At 45.2% G+C, this 23,624-nt stretch overlaps 2 protein-coding genes across 4 annotated transcripts in view; both read right to left on the bottom strand.

Annotated features, from left to right (window-relative positions):
- Nucleotides 1-6,024, bottom strand: part of PDK2 (pyruvate dehydrogenase kinase 2) — a 111,780-nt gene extending 105,756 nt beyond the window's left edge. The window contains exon 1 of the mRNA XM_070727140.1: nt 6,013-6,024. The gene's annotated coding sequence lies outside the window, so the exon portion shown is untranslated. The remainder of the gene's footprint in view (nt 1-6,012) is intronic.
- The window catches only part of ITGA3 (integrin subunit alpha 3), a 115,309-nt gene that overhangs the window by 69,666 nt on the left and 22,019 nt on the right, over nt 1-23,624 (bottom strand). The gene's annotated exons all lie outside the window — the stretch shown is intronic.

Below are 23,624 nucleotides of genomic sequence, written 5' to 3'. Positions count from 1 at the left end.
TAATATTAAAAATGAAATAGATAAGAGACTGGAGGAAGAAGGGCAAATGTTGCCTTTCCAACCACTTTTCTCCCATTGCTCCCTTGCATGTAACTCCCTTTCATGTAACATGCAAATAATAATAATAATACAGTAATATTTATTTATTTATTTATTGATTGATTGATTGATTGATTGATTGATTGATTGGATTTGTATGCTGCCCCTCTCCGTAGACTCGGGGCGGTTAGCAACTGTAATAAAAAACATCATATAAATCCAATACAGTGATCCCCCGGTTATTGCGTCCCCGACCATTGCGAACAGGGTAATTCGCGATTTTTCAACCCGGAAGTCAAAACACCATCTGCCCATGCGTGCCCTTTTTTCTATGGGCACGCATGCGTAGATGGTGCCCGGCAGATCAGCTGCTGGGCGGCTTCCCTGGGTCTTCCCCCTCTTGCTGGCGAGAGGGCGAGCAGCGGGCATCAGCAAGGAGTTTCCCCACCGCCCACGCAAACTCCTCGCTGCCGCCCGCCCTTCGCCCGCCCACACCGTTCATTCTCGCGGCCAGAGCGAGCGCGGACAAGCTGTTCGCTGGCGCTAGCTCTCGCCTGCCTGCCCGCTAGCGAGGAGCCGCCTGCCTGCCCGCTAGCGAGGAGCCGAAGATTGGGGGCGGCGCGACGTCGCCACCGGCATGGGGGGCTTACCAGCACCCCCCGGACCCCCAACCCGGGTTTGGGGGGCTGCTAGGAAGCCCCCCATGCCGGCGGGGACGTTTTAAAACACCCGCACGACTTTCCAATGAGTCCCGAAGACAAACGCGTTGTCTTCGGGACTCATTGGAAAGTCGCGCGGGTGTTTTAAAACATCCCCGCCGACATGATGGGCTCGCTAGCACACCCCCAAACCCGGGTTGGGGGTTCGGGGGTGTGCTAGCGAGCCTCCCATGTCGGCGGGGATGTTTTAAAACACCCGCGCGACTTTCCAATGAGTCCCGAAGACAAACGCGTTGTCTTCGGGACTCATTGGAAAGTCGCGCGGGTGTTTTAAAACATCCCCGCCGACATGAGGGGCTCGCTAGCACACCCCCAAACCCGGGTTGGGGGTTCGGGGGTGTGCTAGCGAGCCTCCCATGTCGGCGGGGATGTTTTAAAACACCCGCGCGACTTTCCAATGAGTCCCGAAGACAAACGCGTTGTCTTCGGGACTCATTGGAAAGTCGCGCGGGTGTTTTAAAACATCCCCGCCGACATGAGGGGCTCGCTAGCACACCCCCAAACCCGGGTTGGGGGTTCGGGGGTGTGCTAGCGAGCCTCCCATGTCGGCGGGGACGTTTTAAAACACCCGCGCCGCCCCCAATCTTCGGCTCCTCGCTAGCGCTGCGGAAGTAAAAACACCATCTGCACATGCGCAGATGGTGTTTTTACTTCCGCAGCGCTACTTTGCGAAAACCCGCTCGTTGCGGGGGGTCCTGGAACGGAACCCTCGCAAAGAGCGGGGGATCACTGTACTAAAACAACTAAAAAACCCTTATTGTAAAACCAAACATCCCTACAAACAAACATAACATGCATAAAGTGTAAAGGCCTAGGGGGAAAGAATATCTCAGTTATGGTGATTTGTTTTAACAATTGCAACTGGAACGGATATCATAAGTTGGCAAAATCATGTGACATTTCATTTAACCACACTGCTTAGGAATAGATGTGCCAGTATCTATTATAGTTTGTAAGTGAGGACTATATTGTAATCTCATACTTAATTCGAGTCAAGAAATTTATTTATTTATTTATTAATCAGATTTGTATGCCGCCCCTCTCCGCAGACTCGGGGCGGCTCACAGCAATAATAATACAATGTAAACAAATCTAATATTTAAGTTTAAGTTAATTTAAAACCCCAATTTAAAAACCAATCATACATACTAGCATACCATGCATAAATTTTATAAGCCTAGGGGGAGGGAAAGTATCAGTTCCCCCATGCCTGACGGCAGAGGTGGCTTTTAAGGAGCTTACGAAAGGCAAGGAGGGTGTGGGCAATTCTAATCTCCGGTGGGAGTTGGTTCCAGAGGGCCAGGGCTGCCACAGAGAAGGCTTTTCCCCTGGGCCCCGCCAAACGACATTGTTTTGTTCACGGGATTCGGAGAAGGTCCACTCTGTGGGACCTAACCGGTCGCTGGGATTCATGTGGCAGAAGGCTGTCTCGTAGATACCCTGGTCCGGTGCCATGAAGGGCTTTATAGGTAATGACCAACACTTATTATTATTATTATTATTATTATTATTATTATTATTATTATTATTATTATTATTATTATTATTACAGATTAAAGCTCAATGCAATGGATGAGCCCAACTATCTTTCCCTACCTACCCATTTGCTTTGTGATACCTACCGTGTTTAACCGAAAATAAGACAGCGTCTTATATTAATTTTTGCTCTCAAAGATGTGCTACATCTTATTTTCAGGGGATGTCTTATTTTTTTCCCCAGTGAATTGTATCCTGTATCCTGCTGCAGCAAAAATGCATCCAAACACGCAGCCGCATGTTGGATGCGTGTTGGATGTGTTTTGAATCTGATTGATGCAGCGTTTTGGGATGCAATTTATGGACAGCAGTGTTATATATGTTCTGTTCTGGAATGCTGTGAAACAAAACGTCTCCTATGTCTTACCTTCGGGGGATGCCTTATATTAGGCAATTCTATGAAACCTCTCCTATGTCTTACTTTCGGGGGTGACTTATTTTCGGGGAAACAGGGTAGGACTGAACCCAGGCATGTGCTTTTCCACTGAGATCCATCTTTTCTCTTCATCTAAACCTGTGCCCAAGTCACAAGTTGTTTTAGCACCAGATGAAGAAAACCCAGCAAACACTCCCTAATTTCAGCAATAAAAATGCAATCAGGATTAAAGAGATAACAACGTTTTACTTCTCTTTCATTAAAATCAACTGAGGGGATGATTGTTCCATTCCTCTTAAGAAGATATGATACTGCAGACTCTTCTGAAAATATCTTTGGGCGTGGGGGGGAACTGCATGGAAATCCTTGAAACAATTAGTGGCTATATTATTATATGGACTCCTTAACTAGGTCTGCTGACCCGGAAGATCTAAAGATGAGCTGCATAATATGAATGGAGACCACTTAAAGACTAGGAACTACAAAGAGCAAGGATTTATTTCAGTTGAAACATGGGCATGCTGCTTGATTCATCAAGTAAGTTGGAAAGTAGATATGGCATTCTTGTTGTCAAGGCATAGAAAACTGAGCTCTAGCAAGAAAAGACGACATATTCACAGGATTCAGAAACCATTAACCAGGTTTCTTGATTAAACTAGATATTGATGAGTGTGAAGATACCATCTCCATGATTCATAAATGACGATGCCCGCAAGCATCCTAGCTTTTGTTCTAGGATGACTTTGGTGGAAAATATTTCATTTCCTGGGAAGAAAAACCTGAGTCACAAGAGGAAACTTGCTTTGAGGATGCCTATAAAGTTGCTGAGTGCAGTTCATCTTCCTTTCCCAGCAGCAGATCAGCCTTGATTTAATCCTGCATTGATTAATCTAGTGAATAAAATGGACCATTTCTGAAAATTAACTTTCTTCACTCCTGCCAAGCGCTTAGAAATTTTGTTTCTTACATCCAGTCTAAATGTATGTTTATGTCTAAAAAAGAATATGGGGGACGGGGGATACAATTAAATCAGAAATTTGGATATGATAAATAAACACCAGGGCAAGAAAATGGCAACACTTACTATATATGCAATAATTAAACAGAAGAGTACCATTCATATGTACCTCTCTCTCCTCTCCTCTCTTCACCTCAAAGAGATACAGCTTCCCTATCTATTTATTATTACTACAGTGATCCCTCGAGTTTCGCGATCTCGATCTTCGCGAAAACGCTATATCGCGATTTTTCAGCAATTGTTACCATCTCGATCTTCGCGAACACTATATCGCGATTTTCCCCACCCGATCAGGTCACTCTCTTCCTTCCTTTCTCATCTTTCTTTCTCTTTCTCTATGTTGCTTCTTCCTATCTCACACTCTCTTCCTCCCTCTCTCATCTCTTTCTTTCCTTCTCTCTCTTTCTCTCCCCCTCTTGCTCTCGAGCGGCCGCCTAGCAGCTGATCTGCTCGGCAGCGCAGCAGCAGCGAGGAGCCGAAGATCTTCGGCTCCTCGCTGGTGCTGCGCTGCCGAGCAGATCAGCTGCTAGGCGGCCGAAGGAACATTCCCTGGGTCTTCCCCGCCGCCTCGGATCCTCGCTGATGCCCGCCCGCCGTTTGCCGCTCGCCCCGTTCGGCGGCCGCACGTCCCGTTCGCCCGCCGCTCGCCTCATTCGCCCGCCGCTCCCCTCGTTCGCCCCCCACTCCCCTCGTTCGCCCGCCGCTCCCCTCGTTCGCCCCCCACTCCCCTCGTTCGCCCGCCGCTCGCCTCGTTCGCCCGCCGCTATCGAACTTGCTATCGAGCCTGCTAATGAAATCCAACCCGCAGCAGCCCTTTCCCTCTCCAGGCTGCGGGAGGGGTCCGGAGAACAATGCCTGGCGCCGCACTCCCGGCTGGGCTTTTTTCCCCCATTTCCCCTCGGGTGGAATTTCAGACCCTCCGCCGGTTGGATTTCATTAGCAGGCTCGATAGCAAGTTCTTCCTCCCTTTAGAAAGCCCCGCAGCCTCCTCCGACCGGCGAGGCCGCCAGCGAGGACCCGCAAAGCCGCCGCCGCCACAGCGAGGCCAAGCCGCCCGCTCCCACGGCACGGGCTCCCAACACAGCGCCGCTCAGCCCGCCCTCGGCGATGCCTCCGCGGATCTGCAAGCCCAGCCGAGCGACGCCTCTGGTCTGGGCGAAGGCAGTGGGCAGGCCCCGCCGCAGCAGTCCCCGCGGGCACCGCGCGCCAAGGGCCAGCCAGGCCGCCGGCCAACAAAGGGGCTCCCTCGCCTCCCTCGGGCAGGTTTACAAAGGCAGCGCGGCAACTTGGAGCACGGCACGCCCCGCAGCCCTCGCCTCGCCCGCCCCCGCCTGGCTGGCGCTCCGGCTACCCCCGGCTGAGGAAGAACCGAGTAGCCCCCGCCCTCCCCCGCCCGGCTCCCTTCAGCCCCCCGGGGCCAAGCGGGCGGGGGGCGGGCGGGACTTCGCCTGTCTCCGCCGCCCGCATCGCCCCTCCGGCGGGCCGGCCTCCCCCGCCCGCCTCTGCTGCAGCCGCCGCCGCCTCCCCGACTGGCACAAAAGGGCCCCGCCCGCCCCGCCCCGAAGCTTACCTTGCGAGTTTTTGGCTGTGGGGGGAGAAGTAGGACTTTCCTAACTCCCTCCCCCCGGTCGCCGTTTGCTGCTCGCCCGTTCACCTGCCCGCCATCAGGACCGCCGCGCACTAACTTGATGACGGCCAAGCCGTCCCAGATCGTGGGGAGGGGAGCTCTTCTCCAGCCAGGGGACGGCGAGGCCCTCCCAATGCCCCGCGCTTGGAGCCGGAGTGAGGCCACTTCCGCCTCCGGATGAAGGAATCTCCTCAAACTCAAAGCCTGTATCCTGCCGCCCGGTTTACCCAGGACACGAGCGGCGAAGTGACTTGGAGGAATGGAAAGTCCAAACCGCCCGGTTTCAGTGGGGTTTCCCCGTTGCCCAGGGATTCCTTCGCCCGAACGGAGGTGGCTGTGGCTCACTTCGCCGCTCGTGTCCTGGGTAAACCGGGCGGCAGGATACAGGCTTTGAGTTTGAGGAGATTCCTTCATCCGGAGGCGGAAGTGGCCTCACTCCGGCTCCAAGCGTGGGGCATTGGGAGGGCCTCGCCGTCCCCTGGCTGGAGAAGAGCTCCCCTCCCCACGATCTGGGACGGCTTGGCCGTCATCAAGTTAGTGCGCGGCGGTCCTGATGGCGGGCAGGTGAACGGGCGAGCAGCAAACGGTGACCGGGGGGAGGGAGTTAGGAAAGTCCTACTTCTCCCCCCGCAGCCAAAAACTCGCAAGGTAAGCTTCGGGGCGGGGCGGGCGGGGCCCTTTTGTGCCAGTCGGGGAGGCGGCGGCGGCTGCAGCAGAGGCGGGCGGGGGAGGCCGGCCCGCCGGAGGGGCGATGCGGGCGGCGGAGACAGGCGAAGTCCCGCCCGCCCCCCGCCCGCTTGGCCCCGGGGGGCTGAAGGGAGCCGGGCGGGGGAGGGCGGGGGCTACTCGGTTCTTCCTCAGCCGGGGGTAGCCGGAGCGCCGGCCAGGCGGGGGCGGGCGAGGCGAGGGCTGCGGGGCGTGCTGGGCTCCAAGTTGCCGCGCTGCCTTTGTAAACCTGCCCGAGGGAGGCGAGGGAGCCCCTTTGTTGGCCGGCGGCCTGGCCGGCCCTTGGCGCGCGGTGCCCGCGGGGACTGCTGCGGCGGGGCCTGCCCACTGCCTTCGCCCAGACCAGAGGCGTCGCTCGGCTGGGCTTGCAGATCCGCGGAGGCATCGCCGAGGGCGGGCTGTGCGGCGCTGTGTTGGGAGCCCGTGCCGTGGGAGCGGGCGGCTTGGCCTCGCTGCGGCGGCGGCTTTGCGGGTCCTCGCTGGCGGCCTCGCCGGGCGGAGGAGGCTGCGGGGCTTTCTAAAGGGAGGAAGAACTTGCTATCGAGCCTGCTAATGAAATCCAACCGGCGGAGGGTCTGAAATTCCACCCGAGGGGAAATGGGGGAAAAAAGCCCAGCCGGGAGCGCGGCGCCAGGCATTGTTCTCCGGACCCCTCCCGCAGCCTGGAGAGGGAAGGGGCCGCTGCGGGTTGGATTTCATTAGCAGGCTCGATAGCAAGTTCGATAGCGGCGGGCGAACGGGGCGAGCGGTGGGCGAACGGGACGAGCGGCAAACGGCGGGCGGGCATCAGCGAGGATCCGAGGCGGCGGGGAAGACCCAGGGAACGTTCCTTCAGCCGCCCAACAGCTGATCTGCTCGGTAGCGCAGCAGCAGCGAGGAGCCGAAGATGAGGTTTCCCCGTTGCCCAGGCAAAGGGGAAACCCCATCTTCGGCTCCTCGCTGCTGCCGCGCTACCGAGCAGATCAGCTGTTGGGCGGCTGAAGGAACCTTCCCTTGGTCTTCCCCACCGCCCACACGCAAACTTCACCATCTGCGCATGTGCGGCCATGAAAAAATGGCCGCACATGCGCAGATGGTGTTTTTACTTCCGCACCGCTATATCGCGAAAAATCGAGTTTCGCGAGGGGTCTTGGAACGGAACCCTCGCGAAACTCGAGGGATCACTGTATACTATAATATACTATTTAATTATATTCTATTACTATTTAATTCTAAGTATATATGCCATATATGTACATCCATATGGATGCACAAACAGTGTTTAATCAAAACTTGTTTACGAAGTCCATTTCATATATTGTGAATCATACTTTCATAAATTCCACAAAGCTGTAAACCAAGATCTATAAACTAAATGGTTGGCCTCACACATTATGCCAAGCTAAAAACAATCTCACTTTATTATGACTGAACCAGTGACGACTGCAAAAATTTTTACTACCATACTGTGGGCATGGTTTATTTTATGTGTGTGGCTTGCTGACCAGGTGGGAGTGGCTTGATAATCATGTGACTGGGGGTGATGGCTTAAAGTTCATGTGACTAGCTTAAAGGTGGCCAACTTGACATCACTCATGTCAAGGGTTTGGGTTAGGGTTAGGGTCCCTGGCCTCTTCTCGCCTCAAAGAAATACAGCTTCCCTATCTATTTACTACCCTGTTTCCCCGATAGTAAGACACCCCCGATTGTAAGACGTATCAGGGGTTTCAGGGGGGTCGGCTAATATAAGCCGTATCCCAAAAGTAAGACATATGTCTTACTTTCGGGGAAACACGAGGGTATTGCCGGGGGGAGCCCGATGACGTCGCTTCCAAGCTCCCCGCGTGCCCCTCGCCTTTGCCTCGCCGCAGCGCCACCGCCTCTTACCCGGCTTGGCAAAGCGAAGGACGGTGCTGGTCCGAAGCGAGCCGAGCGGGCGGCGGCTTGCAGCGAAGGCGCTCGTCCCAGCAACCGAGTCCTGCTGAGGCTCGGCTGCAAGCGGCCAGCGAGGCCGACCGGCTCCGAGGCGAGCGGCCGGAGCTGCACTCTCCTTCGCCCGCCTCCTTTCCGGCAGGCAGGTGGGGCTGCCCAACTGCGCAGAGCGGCTCCTCCCCTCCAGACACACTCTTCCCCGACACGCGTCTGCGGCTCCACGCGTGCACGCCGCTTGGAGCCCTGAGGTTGAACTTGGAAAAGGGCTCACGAGGCTCGTGTCCCACGGCTGCCCTTCTGGACTCTGGGGAGATGCCTTCGGGAACGCGACCCTTTCAATTTTTTTCCAATGTAAGACATACCCCGAAAGTAAGACGTAGTGGGGCTTTTGGGGGTAAAAAGAAAGTAAGACGCTGTCTTACTTTCGGGGAAACACGGTATTACTGAACATCCAAAATATACTATTTAATTCTATGAATATATGTCATATGTGTACATACATATTATACACATGCTCATGAAAATATACATTATCTACTATAGAAAGTGTATGTACAAACACGCACGCACAGCTCTTCTAAAATTATACACATTCAACCTCATTTGCTGCAATAGGAAAAACATACCCAGAGCCCAGAAGGGAAAAAAAGAAAAAAAAAATTCAATTTTTTTTTTTCTAATGGTTCTGCATACCTGACCATACCCATAGGAGCCCATCACTAGACTGAACACAATGTGTGAATTAAGTTTCAGGAAGCATTATGGGGAGGGGCAGAGGGGTGTGGGAATGGTTTCCTTCCTCCTATGTTTGCTTCCCATATTTAACATTACAGTACCAAAGCATAAATAAAGTGGCCCAACAAAGAATTCATCTGAGGGAAAGAACAAACCCAGATTTTCAAGCTTTGTACTACGTACATGAGTATTGTTGAAAAGCAGGGAAGCCTATTTTGCTCACCTTTCAAAGCTGGTTTTAACAAGCTACCCAATCTTCTCTCTAGATGAAGCCAGAATTGGACGCAACTTTAGACTTTATAATTGTGGTAGCCCAGCTTTTTGTTCATAATAAATCTAGCAGATACAAGGCTCAAGGAAGTTCAACTGGTATGACAAGGAAGTCATTGGATAAAGCACAATCGCTCTGAGTGCAGGGCAGCGTGACATAGGACCAATCCTTTATATGGCAAAAAGGGGGGGGGAGTTTGATTGACAGAAGCAGAGTGGTTTTTGCTTTTAACCTCCATTGTACTGACATTCTATGTCCCAGAGAGGTTTTGTTTTGAAAAAAGGCTTTTCTACCTGCCTAGTGCAAGAAAACCACAGAAGAAAATGGGGGAGGGGGGATTTGTTGAGAAAAATTCCTGCTTTAAATGCCACCTTAATCCTTGCAAGGCAAATAGGAATGGCAGCCTCCATGACCTTCTCTTAAAGTTCTCAGGCAAAGGAAAGCACAAGGAAACTTAAAGAGACAGAGGAACAAACTCTAGCTGCCACTCTAGCTGCCACAATCCTTAAGGACAAATAGATGTCTGCTAAGAAGTGCTATTGCTAATATGTTGTAAGCCGCCCTGAGTCTAAGGAGAAGGGTGGCATAAAAATAAATAAATAAAAAAAGATAGCAACAGATAGCAAATGCTGCTTTTTAAAAAAAAAAAAAAAGCTTAGAACTGCGGCGCCTAAAACACGATTTAAGTATTGCCCACAAGATCATACGCTGCAACATCCTTCCGGTCAACGACTACTTCAGCTTCAACCGCAACAACACAAGAGCACGCAACAGATTCAAACTTAATATTAACCGCTCCAAACTTGACTGTAAAAAATATGACTTTAACAATCGAGTTGTCGAAGCGTGGAACTCATTACCGGACTCAATAGTGTCAACCCCCAACCCCCAACATTTCTCCCTTAGACTCTCCACGATTAACCTCTCCAGGTTCCTAAGAGGCCAGTAAGGGGCGTACATAAGTGCACTTATGTGCCTATTGTCCCCTGTCCAATTGTCTTTCCTTATCTCATATATCATATATATTCTCTTCTTCTCTTCCACTTCTCTTCTTTCTTTCTTACTTTCTATCTTTATATATATTACTTAATGTCTATTCTCTTTCATATGTATTGTATATTGGACAAAGAATAAATAAATAAATAAACAAACAAACAAACAAACAAAAAAGTGCTGCAAAAAAGTCTGAAAACAACAGCGTAACAAAAAAGCAACAATGGTGCATTGGAATGTCTGCAAGAAATGCTATTTATCTGCAAGCAAGAAATGGTGGGATAATAAAATAAACAAAGTACCGGTAATTGAAAATGAAAAAACTAAAAATGCTGCAGAACTTTAGAATTCAAATGGACATGTCACAGAGCACTCCAGATTTAACAACTGCCCATAAGAAATATTTTTAAAAGAGTGGGTAGTAGACATTGCAATAATTGGAGACAGAAAAGAAAGAACTGGAGAAAATCTCAAAATGCAAAGATCTGCATGTAAAAGTAGAAAAACTGTAGCAAAAGAAAGCAAAAATGGTACCAATTAGTAACAATGTTACTAATGTAACCCAATTTAAAGATTAGGAAAAGTATTAAAACAATAAATATAAAGTTATTTAGGCATAATTCTAAGCCTATTCCATTGGAGAAAAAGACCACCACACAGATAAAGATTATAGAGCTCTTTTGATTCAATTTGGATTGTTACCAAAGGGCTCATCCCAGCTAAATGCATTATCATGGATTGTTAAGTGTAACAATATTGTGTTCTCTATCTTTCAAAACAGTGACTAACGGTTATTGCAAATTATAAGAGAGCTGCAGACTCCTGCCCTATAACTGGACACTTTTAGTCCTTTATTGCTTTTTGATGTAGGAGATGTAAAAGTGATGGATTCAAACTCAGTTCAAATGCTAATCTCTTTGAACACTCCACAGTCAACTACATTCAGTTTAAACATAACTCAGATAATTGCTTTGATGATCCCCTCTCTATTCCCCCAAAATATGCCATTTGGAACTCCTGGAGGGGAAAAACACAGGCGTAAACTACTGTATTTTAATATGGAGAAACATTGACAGAAACAAGATTCCTTACTTTTCTAGTTTAGGTAAAGTTTTATTTATTACTAGAAACAATGCAGAAATATCAAAATGTAGGTGTACAAGCTTTTCCTAACTCAGTGCTGGGGAGACAAGTTAGCTAATGAACGAAAGGATCCAACATAAGCAGAGAGCCCCAGATTGGGGAAGCCTGAAACATAATTTCCCTGAGCAACTCCTTCCCAATATGAAAGGAGGCCCATTTATAGGACTAAAGAGCACACCAGGGAAGCCAAGTGTAAACCCAGCAAAGGACGGACCTCCAGGTGCCAAATTCTGATCAAATACCATTTCTCATTCACTCTGGGGTTGGTCTGCCTCCAGTTTGAGTATGAATCTGCTTGGGCATTAGAATGCCTTTCTTCCAGACCAAAGAGAGGAGGAAGAAATTTAGAAACCAAACTAACAAATCTCAATGGCATGTGCAGAGCAGGAAATGGGAGATGCCATATAACCATGCTTCTTAACTCCGCACATCAATTCAACAAAAATAGAAAACACAACATGGTGGCTTAGTTTTTCATCTTTTTCCACCTTAAAGTAAGATATCAATGTTGTCTTCCCTCTTCATAAAAGAAATCAGTTTTCCAAAGTTCAGCCTTATGAAGAAATAGGTTCAAAGGTTCAAAACATAATCTGTCACTCTGCTCTTTCTGGTTTACATGCAGTTTCCATATTCAAGTGAACACTAAGGTGGCTTAGAACATAACAGCAGCAAGAAAATTCCAAAGACTACACTTTTATTTAACTCCCGTGTTGTACTCCGGATCGGAAAATTCACAAAAAGGACTAGCATGTGTGTGTGTTTTATAGACATGCAAATCACAGCTGCCTATATACTAAGTTAGAAGCAAGGAACTTCCGCAAGGACAGGAACGTGTAGGCAAACATTTGTAATTAATCATTCAACCTTTAACATATGTAGTCCACTGGCTAAAGTTCCGTTCTCAGTTGTTGTTGGTTTTTTTCCAAAAAAAATTATGGCACAGTATTTCTATTTTAAACTAATTACAGTGTTACCTCGTCTTACGAATCCCTTGTCATACAAACTTTTCGAGATACGAACGTGGGGGTTTAAGATTTTTTTGCCTCTTCTTCCGAACTATTTTCACCTTACGAACCCGCCACCGCCGCTGGGATGCCCCACCTCCGGACTTCCATTGCCAGGGAAAGCTCCCCTCATTGGGAAACCCCACCTCCGGACCTTCTGTTGCCAGTGAAGTGCCTGTTTTTGGGCTGCTGGGATTCCCCTGAGGCTCCCCTCCATGGGAAACCCCACCTCTGGACTTCCACGTTTTTGCGATGCTGCAGGGGAATCCCAGCAGGGGAATCCCAGCATCGCATAAAAGGGCGCTTTGCTGGCAACGGAAGTCTGGAGGTGGGGTTTCCCAGCGAGGGAAACCTCAGCGAAATCAAAGCATCGCAAAAACACAGAAGTCCGGAGGTGGGGTTTCAAGGTGTTTTTGCGATGCTGCGATTTCGCGGAGGCTTCCCTTGCTGGCGAACCCCACCTCTGGACTTCCGTTGCCAGCGAAGCACCCATTTTTGCGATACTGGGATTCCCCTGCTGGGATTCCCCTGCAGCATCGCAAAAACGTGGAGCAGTGGCATCGCTGGCCCACAGGCCAGTCCTTTGATGTTTCTAAAGCAGCCCCAGGGACCAGATCTAAGTACCCCAAGGGCCAGATCTGGCCCTGAGTCTTGAATTTGACACCCCTGCTCTAAAGATTGTACTTCTTTATAAAGAAAAAACAGAATCCACGAAGAAGAGGGAATCAACCTATTCTCCAAAGCACCTAAGAGTAGAACAAGAAGTAATGGGTGGAAACTAAACAAGGAAAGAAGCAGCCTAGAACTAAGGAGAAATTTCCTGACAGTTAGAAGAATTAATCAGTGGAACAGCTGTTGTGAATGCTCCAATACTGGAAGTTTTCAAGAAGAGGTTGTATAACTATTTGTCTGAAGTAGTGTAGGGTTTCCTGCCTAAGCAGTGGGTTGGACTAGAAGATCTCCAAGGTCCCTTCCAACTCTGTTGTTGTTGTTGTTGTTGTTGTTGTTGTTGTTGTTAGTATTGGTTATTGGTCATTTGTCAATATTTAGTATTGTCGTCTATTGAAATTTTACATTTGAAACCTATTTAAAAGTTAACTTTTTCAGATTAGGTTTTCGAAGAAACAACCTAGATGGTAGCAGGGTTAATTTAAGAATACAATAAGGCATCTACATTTAACTTTCTGCCCTCTAGATGCATTGGGACTACAAATATACATTGGGGAATAATTAATCCCATAACGCTGCCCAGCTGCCCTGCTTTGAAGATCCACTTTCCATTCCCACGCTAATTTTATCCTTTTTCAGAATTGCGAAAGATTGCCTGGCAAAATTTCTGGCAGGATGGATTTTTCTAAATCAGAACTCACAACATGACCTTTGTATTAGCTAAGTTTTGAATCTCCAAATACCTGCTGGTAATTTAAAAAAACTTTTCAAACACCTGAGTGTGATAAATAAATGCATTTTATTAAGTTGTTTTTTAAGCTGTGTACAGGCTCAATTCATCTGCCTGCTAATTAAGAGGATTTTGCAAAATCCAAGTTTCAGGTTTCAGGTCAAGTTGATAGAAAGGAAAATTTCAGAGTATTCAGGAAGAAAAGAGAACTCTCCAAAATAGCCTCTACCAACTAAGTTTTTCCTTTTTTTAAAAAAGACAGGCATTTTTTTCTATTCAGAATTCCAAATAGATGTGAAAGTTTCCAGCCCATGCCAGCTTTGGAGCATAAAATATTAGTATCACTTTCTTTTTTTTCTCAAGCTTCTGCTAAAATTAACTGTTCTGGAATCCTGGCATCAGGACATTGGCCTCATTCCTTTTGAAGCTATTTCCCTCAGTAACTTGTGCCTATATAGGTTTTATTTTTCTAGTCCATCAGGACCATTCAGAGTTCAGGGCAAGGGCAAGGAAACAAAATGAGACTATGGAATAAATCTCAGGATTAGAAAAGTAGCAGCGACACTAAAGGTAAACTTTTCAGTCTCTTCAGCACATGACCTTCCAAACTGCAGTGTCTGAATAATCATTATATCATTGCTGTGATGAATCTTACTATCTCTACCAATACCATTGTGAACGCTGGAGAAAATGATATGTTGCTCCAACAAATGGCTGGGGAAATGTAATTGTCCCTTCTCCCAAGTAGTGCTGTCATCTAAAATACAGTAATACCTCGTCTTACGAACCTAATTGGTTCCCGGGGGAGGTTCGTAAGACGAAAAGTTCGTAAGATGAAACATTGTTTCCCATAGGAAACAATGTAAAATCAATTAATCCGTGCAACGAAAAAAAACCCGCAAAAAAACGCTGCCGCCCGGCTGTCACCTGTTGAAACAGCCGGGGGGCTTCTCGGCGGCCTCCTGAACCCGAACGTCAAACCCAAACTTCCGGGTTCGGCGTTCAGGAGGCTGCCGAGAAGCCCCCCGGCTGTTTTAAAAGGTGACAGCCAGGCGGCAGGGCTTCTTGGCAGCCTCCCGAACGCTGAACCCGGAAGTTCGGCAAAAGTTCGGGTTTGGGAGGCCGCTGAGAAGCCCCCTGGCTGTTTCAAAAGGTGAAGCCCCGGCTTCTCTGCGGCGGCGGCGGCGGGTTCGTAAGAAGGAAAAAGTTCGTAAGAAGAGGCAAAAAAATTCTGAACCCCGGATTCGTATCTCGGGTTGTTCATAAGACGAGGGGTTCGTATCATGAGGTACCACTGTATAACAGCTGGAAATACTGAAAGATTCTGACATTGAGTATGTCTGATTAATTTTCTTAGAAATAATCCACAAATAGCTTAGGAGGCAATAACCAACTCTTTATCACTTTACCACTCAATGGTGCAGTGGTTAGAGTGCAGTACTGCAAGCTACTTCTGCTGATCACCGGCTGCCAGCAGTTTGGCAGATCTAATCTCAATAGGCTCAAGATTGTCTCAGCCTTCCATCCTTCCAAAATGAGGACCCAAATTGTCAGGGGCCATGTGCTTACTTCACTTAGAGAGGGCTGTAAAGTGGTATATAAGTCTAAATGCTATTGTTGACTCTTAAAGTGGCACCCATCCTAGAATACAGCTCATCTGTTTGGAACCCATACCGCATTTCTGACATTAACACCCTCAAAAATGTCCAAAGATACTTCACCAGAAGAGCCCTTCACTCCTCTACACAAAACAGAATACCCTACGAAACTAGACTTACAATCCTGGGTCTTGAAAGCTTAGAACTACGACGCCTTAAACATGATCTAAGTATTATTTATTTATTATTATTTATTATTTGGATTTGTATGCCGCCCCTCCACAAGATCATATGCTGCAATGTCCTGCCTATCAACTACTACTTCAGCTTCAACCACAACAACACAAGAGCACACAATAGATTCAAGCTTAATATTAACCACTCCAAACTTGACTGTAAAAAATACGACTTTAGTAATTGAGTTGTCGATGCGTGGAACTGCAAGTCATCAGTCCAAATTTATTTTGACATTCAGGGGCATTGGCCAAAGTTATCAGTCATTCTGCTTAATATTTATATTAATTCTTTTATCTTGTAGTTAAAACCTATAGATTTAGTTTGTTCCTGAACTGGGAACAGATATCTCCTACTTTCATTGCAGGTGACGTTAAAGATAGCTATTATTGCTCTGATCAAATGTATTTATGCAGATCCCCTAGTAGTTAATTACCAATTTCTCCCTCACCCCCAAATGCTTTTATAAGAAATTTAAACAGTTTTGATGATCTATTATTGGACGGAGGGTAGAAGAATTTAAAATATTTGTTGGGTTAATATTACAAGCCAACAGAAGAGCCACTCATGCCACTTATGTCTGTAATTTGGCTCAAATAACTACTTCACCAATTTCATAATATCATTTTTCCGAAAATAATAGGCATTTGTCTTTAACTATAAATTTTCTGCTGCAAGTGACCAGGTAAGCAATTCCTTTTTTTTAAAAAAAATGGAATATCTATTCGATTCCTTTACAAAATATTGTTTTTAACTTGTTTCAACAGTTGTTCAGATTTTTAAAAAAATGTTGTCTGAAGGTGTCTTTACATGTTGAAAGTCTTTACTTCCCCAAAAAAGGACTGTATGAGAAGAGAATATAAAAGTCAGAAATTCAAGCATATCTCAGGTTATAATGCTCAAGTGAAGTCACTAAACCTTGCCAAAGTACACAAGTGCAGTTGTCCAGTGGGCTCAACACTAAACCCATTTCTGTCCGGGTACTTATTTTAAGCATGAGACATGTTCCAATGTAACAAATTATCATAAATAAAACAACCAGGAAAGGCTTAAAACTCAAGAGCAGAAAACATGCTTTGCACGTACGTGGTTTTAGCCTTTAGGCCTGGCATCTCTAAACAGGGCTGCATTAAATCCTGGACTGCTCCTCTAAATGCTTTGCCTTAAAAAATATGGACTTGTATGTAAATAAAGGCTATTGAAAGATATGTTTTTCAAAATAACTATTTTGTTGACATTTTTTGATACTTTGTCATGTACTCCTAAACTGAATTATTTTCAAATAGGATACTGTAATTTCATGTTTACTGTGAGCTGTTCCAGATACATTCCAAAAAATGCAAAATGTCATATATGTAAGCTAATGTAAACAACATTGTCCCAAATATTTGACTGTACGAGATGAGTGGAGATTTAGGAAGATGAAAATTTATAGAACTACACTAAACAAAAGCCTTTGGAGGGGCATTAAGTAATTTTCTTCCTAACCTTTTTTTTTAATACTAAACACAAACCTTTTTTAGAACATTTTGAATTGCTGAGTATTGCAGATTTGCAACCCCAAGTAATGATGTAAGTGAATATCGAGGCTACAGTTCTAGGCATATTCATTATGATTTACAGAAGCAGATATTATGGACCTATGCATAGCCTTTGGCTTTCTGCCTCTCTTAGCTTTAAATTTATTAATAGATTCTTTTAATCATATATAAAGAAATGGGAAGCTGGCATGCTGCAAAGACAGGCATCAGGATCTAGCATCAACTTTATTTCCAAAACTGCCTCTGGAGATGTTAAAAAGGAGATACTAATAATTATATTGTTTTAGCCTGTAGGTTATAACATAATGTATAGTTATCAGCTGAGTCATAAAACAATAAACATTCATTAGGAGAGAATGTTTAACCTTATATACAGTCAAGAAAGTAGCCATTAAAAGAAATAGGGAAAACATGATAACAAGATCACCTTTATGAAATAGAGTTTTAGAGGAAGTATGTATTGCTAAATTCAGTTGCCCCTTAACAAATCTGTCAATCTCTGTAGAACAATTGCTTTTTGTGTTTTTAATTTTATTGGAATTGAGCCAGAATATTTTCACTCTCTGAAGGTGCATTAGAATAGCTCCTGAAGGAAATCCAAAATAAGATAATGTATGTAGTTCAGGTTGAACTGTGGACTCCTTGTTTGCAGAAATTTCATTACCCAACTTTGATGATATTTACCTAGTTGGATAATGATGTCAAGCAGGCGCAGAAGTTGGTGGAAAATTAATGGCTTCTATCTATAAAAGGCCTGATGTTTATGGGAACTTGGGAGGGGTGATATTTATATATAATTTTTAATTGATTTTCATAATGACAATAAACATTCACAGAATACATAACAGTGTGCTCAATGTTAAGTGCCCGCCACCAAACAACATTCATACCCCTCCAGTAAATTGGGGGCATATTTTCTATATACCATTTTAACTCAAGAGCATATATCTATTGACATATTATAAAGTAATTCTAATTTACTCTTTATACCCTGGTGTCGAATTCTTCTAACCATATATCTTCTTGCCTTGTCCCATCGTCCCATCAGTTCCTGCAGATTAGTTTCATTGGCTGAATTCATCCTCTTATCCATAATCTCAAATTGAATATCATCCACCATGTACTGATACCAATATTGCATTGTCCATTTTGTCGCCTCCTTCCAGCCTAGGACTATTAGTGCCTCAGCGCTTTCTATCACTGCTTCTTTTATTTCTCTAAATTCTCCCATCTCATTCCTTTTGACCAGGGGTCCCCAAACCTTTTACACAGGGGGCCAGTTCACTGTCCCTCAGACTGTTGGAGGGCCAGAGTATAAAAAAACCTATGAACAGATTCCTATGCACACTGCACATATCTTATTTCTTTCTCTCTCACTCATTCACTCACTCTCTTGCTTTCCATCTCTCTCTCTCTTGCTTTCTTTCTCTCTCTCTCTTTCTCTCTCTCTTGCTTTTTTTATATCTCTTGCTCTCTCTGTCTCTTTCTCACTCTCTCTCTTGCCATCTCTCTTCCTCCCTCCCTCCCTTTCTCTCTCCCTCTCTTTCTCCACCTTCCTTCCTCCCTCCTTCCTTCCTCTCCACTTCTCTTTCCCTCACTTTTTTCCTTCTCTTTCCTTTTTCTTTCTTTCTCTCCTCTCTCTCTCTCTTCCCTCTTTCACCCTCCCCTTTCTCTCCCCGCAGAGGACTCACCCCACAAGCCTCCACCCTCTCCCCTCCCAGACTCCCATTCAATCCCCATTCAGAAAACGGGAGCTAGCAACTCAAAGAGGAGGAGGCGGCGGGTGTGTGCGTGTATGTGTGTGTGTTGTGCCCAGGTCGGCTTTCGGCAAGCCTTACTTTACCTCGGGTGAGATGAAATTGAGGGGGACGTTCTCACTGCTTTTCCAGTGCGGCCTTGGAAAAGACCCACGGGCCAGATAAATAGCCTCAGTGGGCCGCATGTGGCCCGCGGGCCGTAATTTGGGGGCCACTGCTTTTGACTAATATTGTCATTTCCTTTGTAATTGTCCATCATATATTTAACATCCTATTAGTGTCCTCTTGCCCTTTTTTCCAAAATTTCTGCACTACCAGGCATTCCCAAAACATATGCATAAACACCCCCTTATCTTGACATCAACAAGTATTCTTAACATTCTGCTGAAAGTATGCAAGTTGAGCAGGCATGTGATACCACTTATGTAGTATTTTCCTTCTCATTTCCCTAACCCTTATATGATTTTCCTTATATTCTCCGCTATATTCTTTAACTTTTGGGAGGTTTGATATTCATGAGGGAACAAATGCAGCCACAAAGCATTCTTTCCAGTGATTCAAGGACATCCTATATCCCCCTGCCTGGGTGGAAGCGGATGGAGGACTTGCTACACTGGCACTATATGAGTGGGCAATGTGACAAGTTTGTGGGTGGGAGACAAGGGATGTGAACTTTCAACTGCGTGGGAAACTCAGATTCAGGTTTCCCAGTGAAGGTGCCAGGATGATTCTGGCAATAAATTGGAACCATGAGGAGTACTTTGACTTGGACTTTGATTGAGTTTGGATGCTACCTGGAACCTTGACAAATGAAATGTCTCCAAGCAAACAACCAAATTCAGAGAGCACTAATTACTCTTTACAAAAGACAAAAGTGAAAGGTATTCTCTAACAACCAGCCAGCAGCAGCAAAGGTGTGCAGGATTTTTAGGACATGGCTGTTATATACAGCAGTTACTGTTTATTGAAATCATAATCTTGCTAGTGTTGATTAGAAGGTACATAATATTTCAAATATTGAACACTTTCATCTAACTTTTTATTCACACAAAGGGCATCTTTCTTTTTAGTAATTAAACATAAATCAGTAGCTAACATCAAAATTGCCCCTGGTATGTAAATCTTACATCAACTTTTGCAGAGATATTAAATGTATTACTGTATACCTAAAAATCTTTGCAGCTGTCGAAATATTCCAGAAACAAAAAATCCTGGAAAATATTGAAAGACACATATAAAGCCGCCCCCTTCCCCCAACACTGGGGGGACATAAGGCCATTTCATTGGAAATATAAGGCCATTTCATTGGAAATATATTTGATAAACAAAGTTGGAGCAATCAGAAATCCAAAAGGGATTTTATTACATTCAAGTACAGCTCCAACTATTAGGTTTTAATAGGTTGGAGGCTATTTTGAGGGTTCCAAATAATTCTTATAAATTTGTTTTTAAAAAGAGATAATAATATGAGGAGTTCCTGTAATGTGGCTCCATAGAGAAAAAAAGGGACTGATTTCATTTTGAGGGTAACAGTATCTATCTACTGTAACGTTACTACTGTAACGCTCTCTACATGGGGCTACCTTTGAAAAGTGTTCGGAAACTTCAGATCGTGCAGAATGCAGCTGCAAGAGCTTCCCTAAGTATGCCCATGTTACACCAACACTCCGCAGTCTGCATTGGTTGCCGATCAGTTTCCGGTCACAATTCAAAGTGTTGGTTATGACCTATAAAGCCCTTCATGGCATCGGACCAGAATATCTCCGGGACCGCCTTCTGCCGCACGAATCTCAGCAACCAGTTAGGTCCCACAGAGTTGGCCTTCTCCGGATCCCGTCGACTAAACAATGTTGTTTGGCGGGACCAAGGGGAAGAGCCTTCTCTTTGGCGGCCCCGACCCTCTGCAACCAGCTCCCCCCAGAGATCAGAATTGCCCCCACCCTCCTCACCTTTCGTAAGCTCCTTAAAACCCACCTCTGTCATCAGGCATGGGGGAATTGAGATATTCCTTTCCCCCCAGGCCTATACAATTGAAGCATGGTATGTTTGTGTGTATGTTTGTTTTTTTTAAATAAGGGTTTTTAGTTATTTTAAATATTAGTTATTTTTTAGTTATTTTAAATATTAGATTTGTCATATGCTGTTTTATTATTGTTGTTAGCCGCCCCGAGTCTACGGAGAGGGCCGGCATACAAATCAAATCAAATCAAATCAAATCAATCAATAAATAAATCAGTAATATGCCATTATTTCAGTAATCCACTGAGTTTTAATTTGGGGGAATATGGTGGGAAGATAGCCAAATTCCCATTGTTTTTCAGCATTTGGCTAAAATCAAGCATTATAAATGATTTTTCAATCTCTATGGACATTCCTGCAGAATAATAGTAACAAATGTAGCAGGCTGGAGCTTATTTTTGTGAGGGAATAGATAATAAATTGAGGTGACATGTTAAAGGTGGAGTGGAGAAACCTTACAAGTTTATTTTCTGGTAAGTGAGTGCTTTTTGATTTGCTGCTCCCATTAGGGGAGCTATTTTGGGAACAACCTCTTTGAGGCAGCCCTTTTATGAATAATGTTACCAGAAATTAATTGTACTTAATTCCACAACCACAACCCTGTGATGTTGAACTAGTCTAAGGGAGAAGTAACAAAAGCTCAAAGATGAACTTTCATAGGGAAAATTAGACGTGTTTAAATCTGCCCAACTTTTGTCAATTATTATTAATTCGACTTCTGACAATTATGGTTCAGTAGTTCCTAGAGTTGAAATCTTTAATTGCTAGCCTGCTAAAGTTACTGTAACTTCCATGTAAGACATCATGAATCAATCAAAGCCATGTTCACACCTGCCTCTAACCACAACCCAAACACGCCCTGGCATATCTTTTCTTCTCTCATATCTCTGTGACGTGGCCTTCATCGCATTCCCAACTTATGAGTAGGTCTTCCTCTTTTTACTACAACACTCTCCAAAGACTGCCTCGTGTTTTATGAATTCTGTTATTTTGTAGGGGAAATCAGATGGCTGGCAATGATAGGCAACAGGTATAGTATTAGCAGGCAGGGAAGTTGCAAATTTCATGTTGATTCAAAGGTGAGTAGCATTATAACTAGATGATAGAGAAAAGCTAATAACATTTGTTAAACTAGCAAAATCAGGCCTGGATTCTGGTCTGGGATACCTTTAAGAAACATACTAAAACTTGACCTTTGATCAGGTCTAATACCAATGGTGGAGCTGCACAAACTGCTGTTTAAATCTACGGATGGAGGGAGGGGGGCTGAGATTGCAGCACTTCAAAATGTATAAAGGTAGTTCTACATTATAGAATGGTTTTAAAAAAGAATGCAGCCGAATGGTACAGGGAACAAAGAAGAAGGGAGGTTTTGGCTAGTTATTAATGATGAGGTGTAAAGGATACTGAAAATCAAAGACTCATTGGGGGGGGAAATAAGAACCCAATGGAATCTCGTGTCCGAATATATACAGTGGTACCTATACTTATGAATTTAATTCATTCCATCACCAGGTTCTTAAGTAGAAAAGTTTGTAAGAAGAAGCAATTTTTCCCACAGGAATCAATGTAAAAGCAAATAATATGTGCGCTTGGGGAAACCACAGGGAAGGTGGAGGCCCTGTTTCCTCCCAGGAGATTCCTAGAGAGGCCCCGTGGAGGCTTCTCCCCAACTTTCCCGGCCCTGTTTCCTCCCAGGAGATTCCTAGAGAGGCCCCTGCCTTTTCCGGTTACAGTTTTGGAGGCGTGGGCTTATAAGTGGAAAGTGGTTCTTGAGAAGAGGCAAAAAAATCTTGAACACCCAGTTCTTATCTAGAAAGGTTCGTAAGTAGAGGCATTGTTAGGTAAAGGTACCACTGTACATACTTAGAGGGGGTGGAGATACTGACTGACTCACTGATGAAGAATGAAAATTCACTTTCAAATTAATCATTTCTGTAGCTACAAAATCATACCATCCAACATTTCAGAGATGCATAGTATTTGCTTAAAACACTACATTCAACAATTAAGAATATTTGTGTTACCTTGTGTCTCTGCTAAGTACCACAATACAATTTTATCATTCCCTCTTGAGCACAGTATCCATTAATTATTGAAAAAATTCTTCCTGACTGGTTTAAAAGCCAAAAATGGAGCTTCCTTTGTTTAAAACCACAGTCCCCAAATCTCCAAATATGTGGCCTATAAATTTGTAACTCATCTTTCAAAGCTTAATTTAACCAATTTCAGTTTTGAAATGATAGGCCAGTGATGGTGAACCATTTTTTCCTCAGGTGCCAAAAGAGCATGCACATGCACTATTGCACATGTGTGAGTGCCCACACCCATAATTCAAAACCTAGGGAAGGCGAAAACAGCTTTCCCTGTATCTGGAGGCCCTCTGGAGGCCTGAATGCCCTGTTTCCAAACTTCTGGTGGGGCCAGTAGACTCATGTTTCTCCCTTCCTAGGCTCCAAAGACTTTCCTGGAGCTGGGAGAGGGTAAAACACCCTCCCCCATCCTGCTGGACGCTCTCTAGAAGCCAAAAATGCTCTCCCAGAGCCTCTGTACGAGCCAAAAATCAGCTAGCCGGCACACATGTGCACATTGGAGCTGAGCTAGGGCAACAGTTCATGTGCCAGCAGATATGGCTCCGCATGCCACCTGTGGCACCCATGTCATAGGTTTGCCATTACTGTGACAGGCTATCTATTGCGCCAGAGGTGGAATAAGAACACGGACACCAAGAGCTGGGTTTAAATGGTTCACTTTATTAAAGTTAAATGAACTTTAACTGATTATCAACCAATAACCAGGACCTGCAGAGGCCAGTAAAAAATTTGGGGTGGAAATAATTCACAAATAACCTTCCTGGGCAACTATGGGCACAGTTCCTTGCTGAACAAGGTGAAGGTACCACGCCTTCACCTGGTTCCTGGCCATGCCTTGGCTTGTGGGAGGGCTCACCATCCCATCCTCTTCCGGCTATTGGGATA

Source organism: Erythrolamprus reginae, chromosome Z (genome assembly GCF_031021105.1).
Source record: "Erythrolamprus reginae isolate rEryReg1 chromosome Z, rEryReg1.hap1, whole genome shotgun sequence".
Taxonomy (NCBI): domain Eukaryota; kingdom Metazoa; phylum Chordata; class Lepidosauria; order Squamata; family Dipsadidae; genus Erythrolamprus; species Erythrolamprus reginae.
The sequence above is the reverse complement of the archived record's forward strand: the minus strand, read 5'-3'. Positions and strand labels throughout refer to the sequence as shown.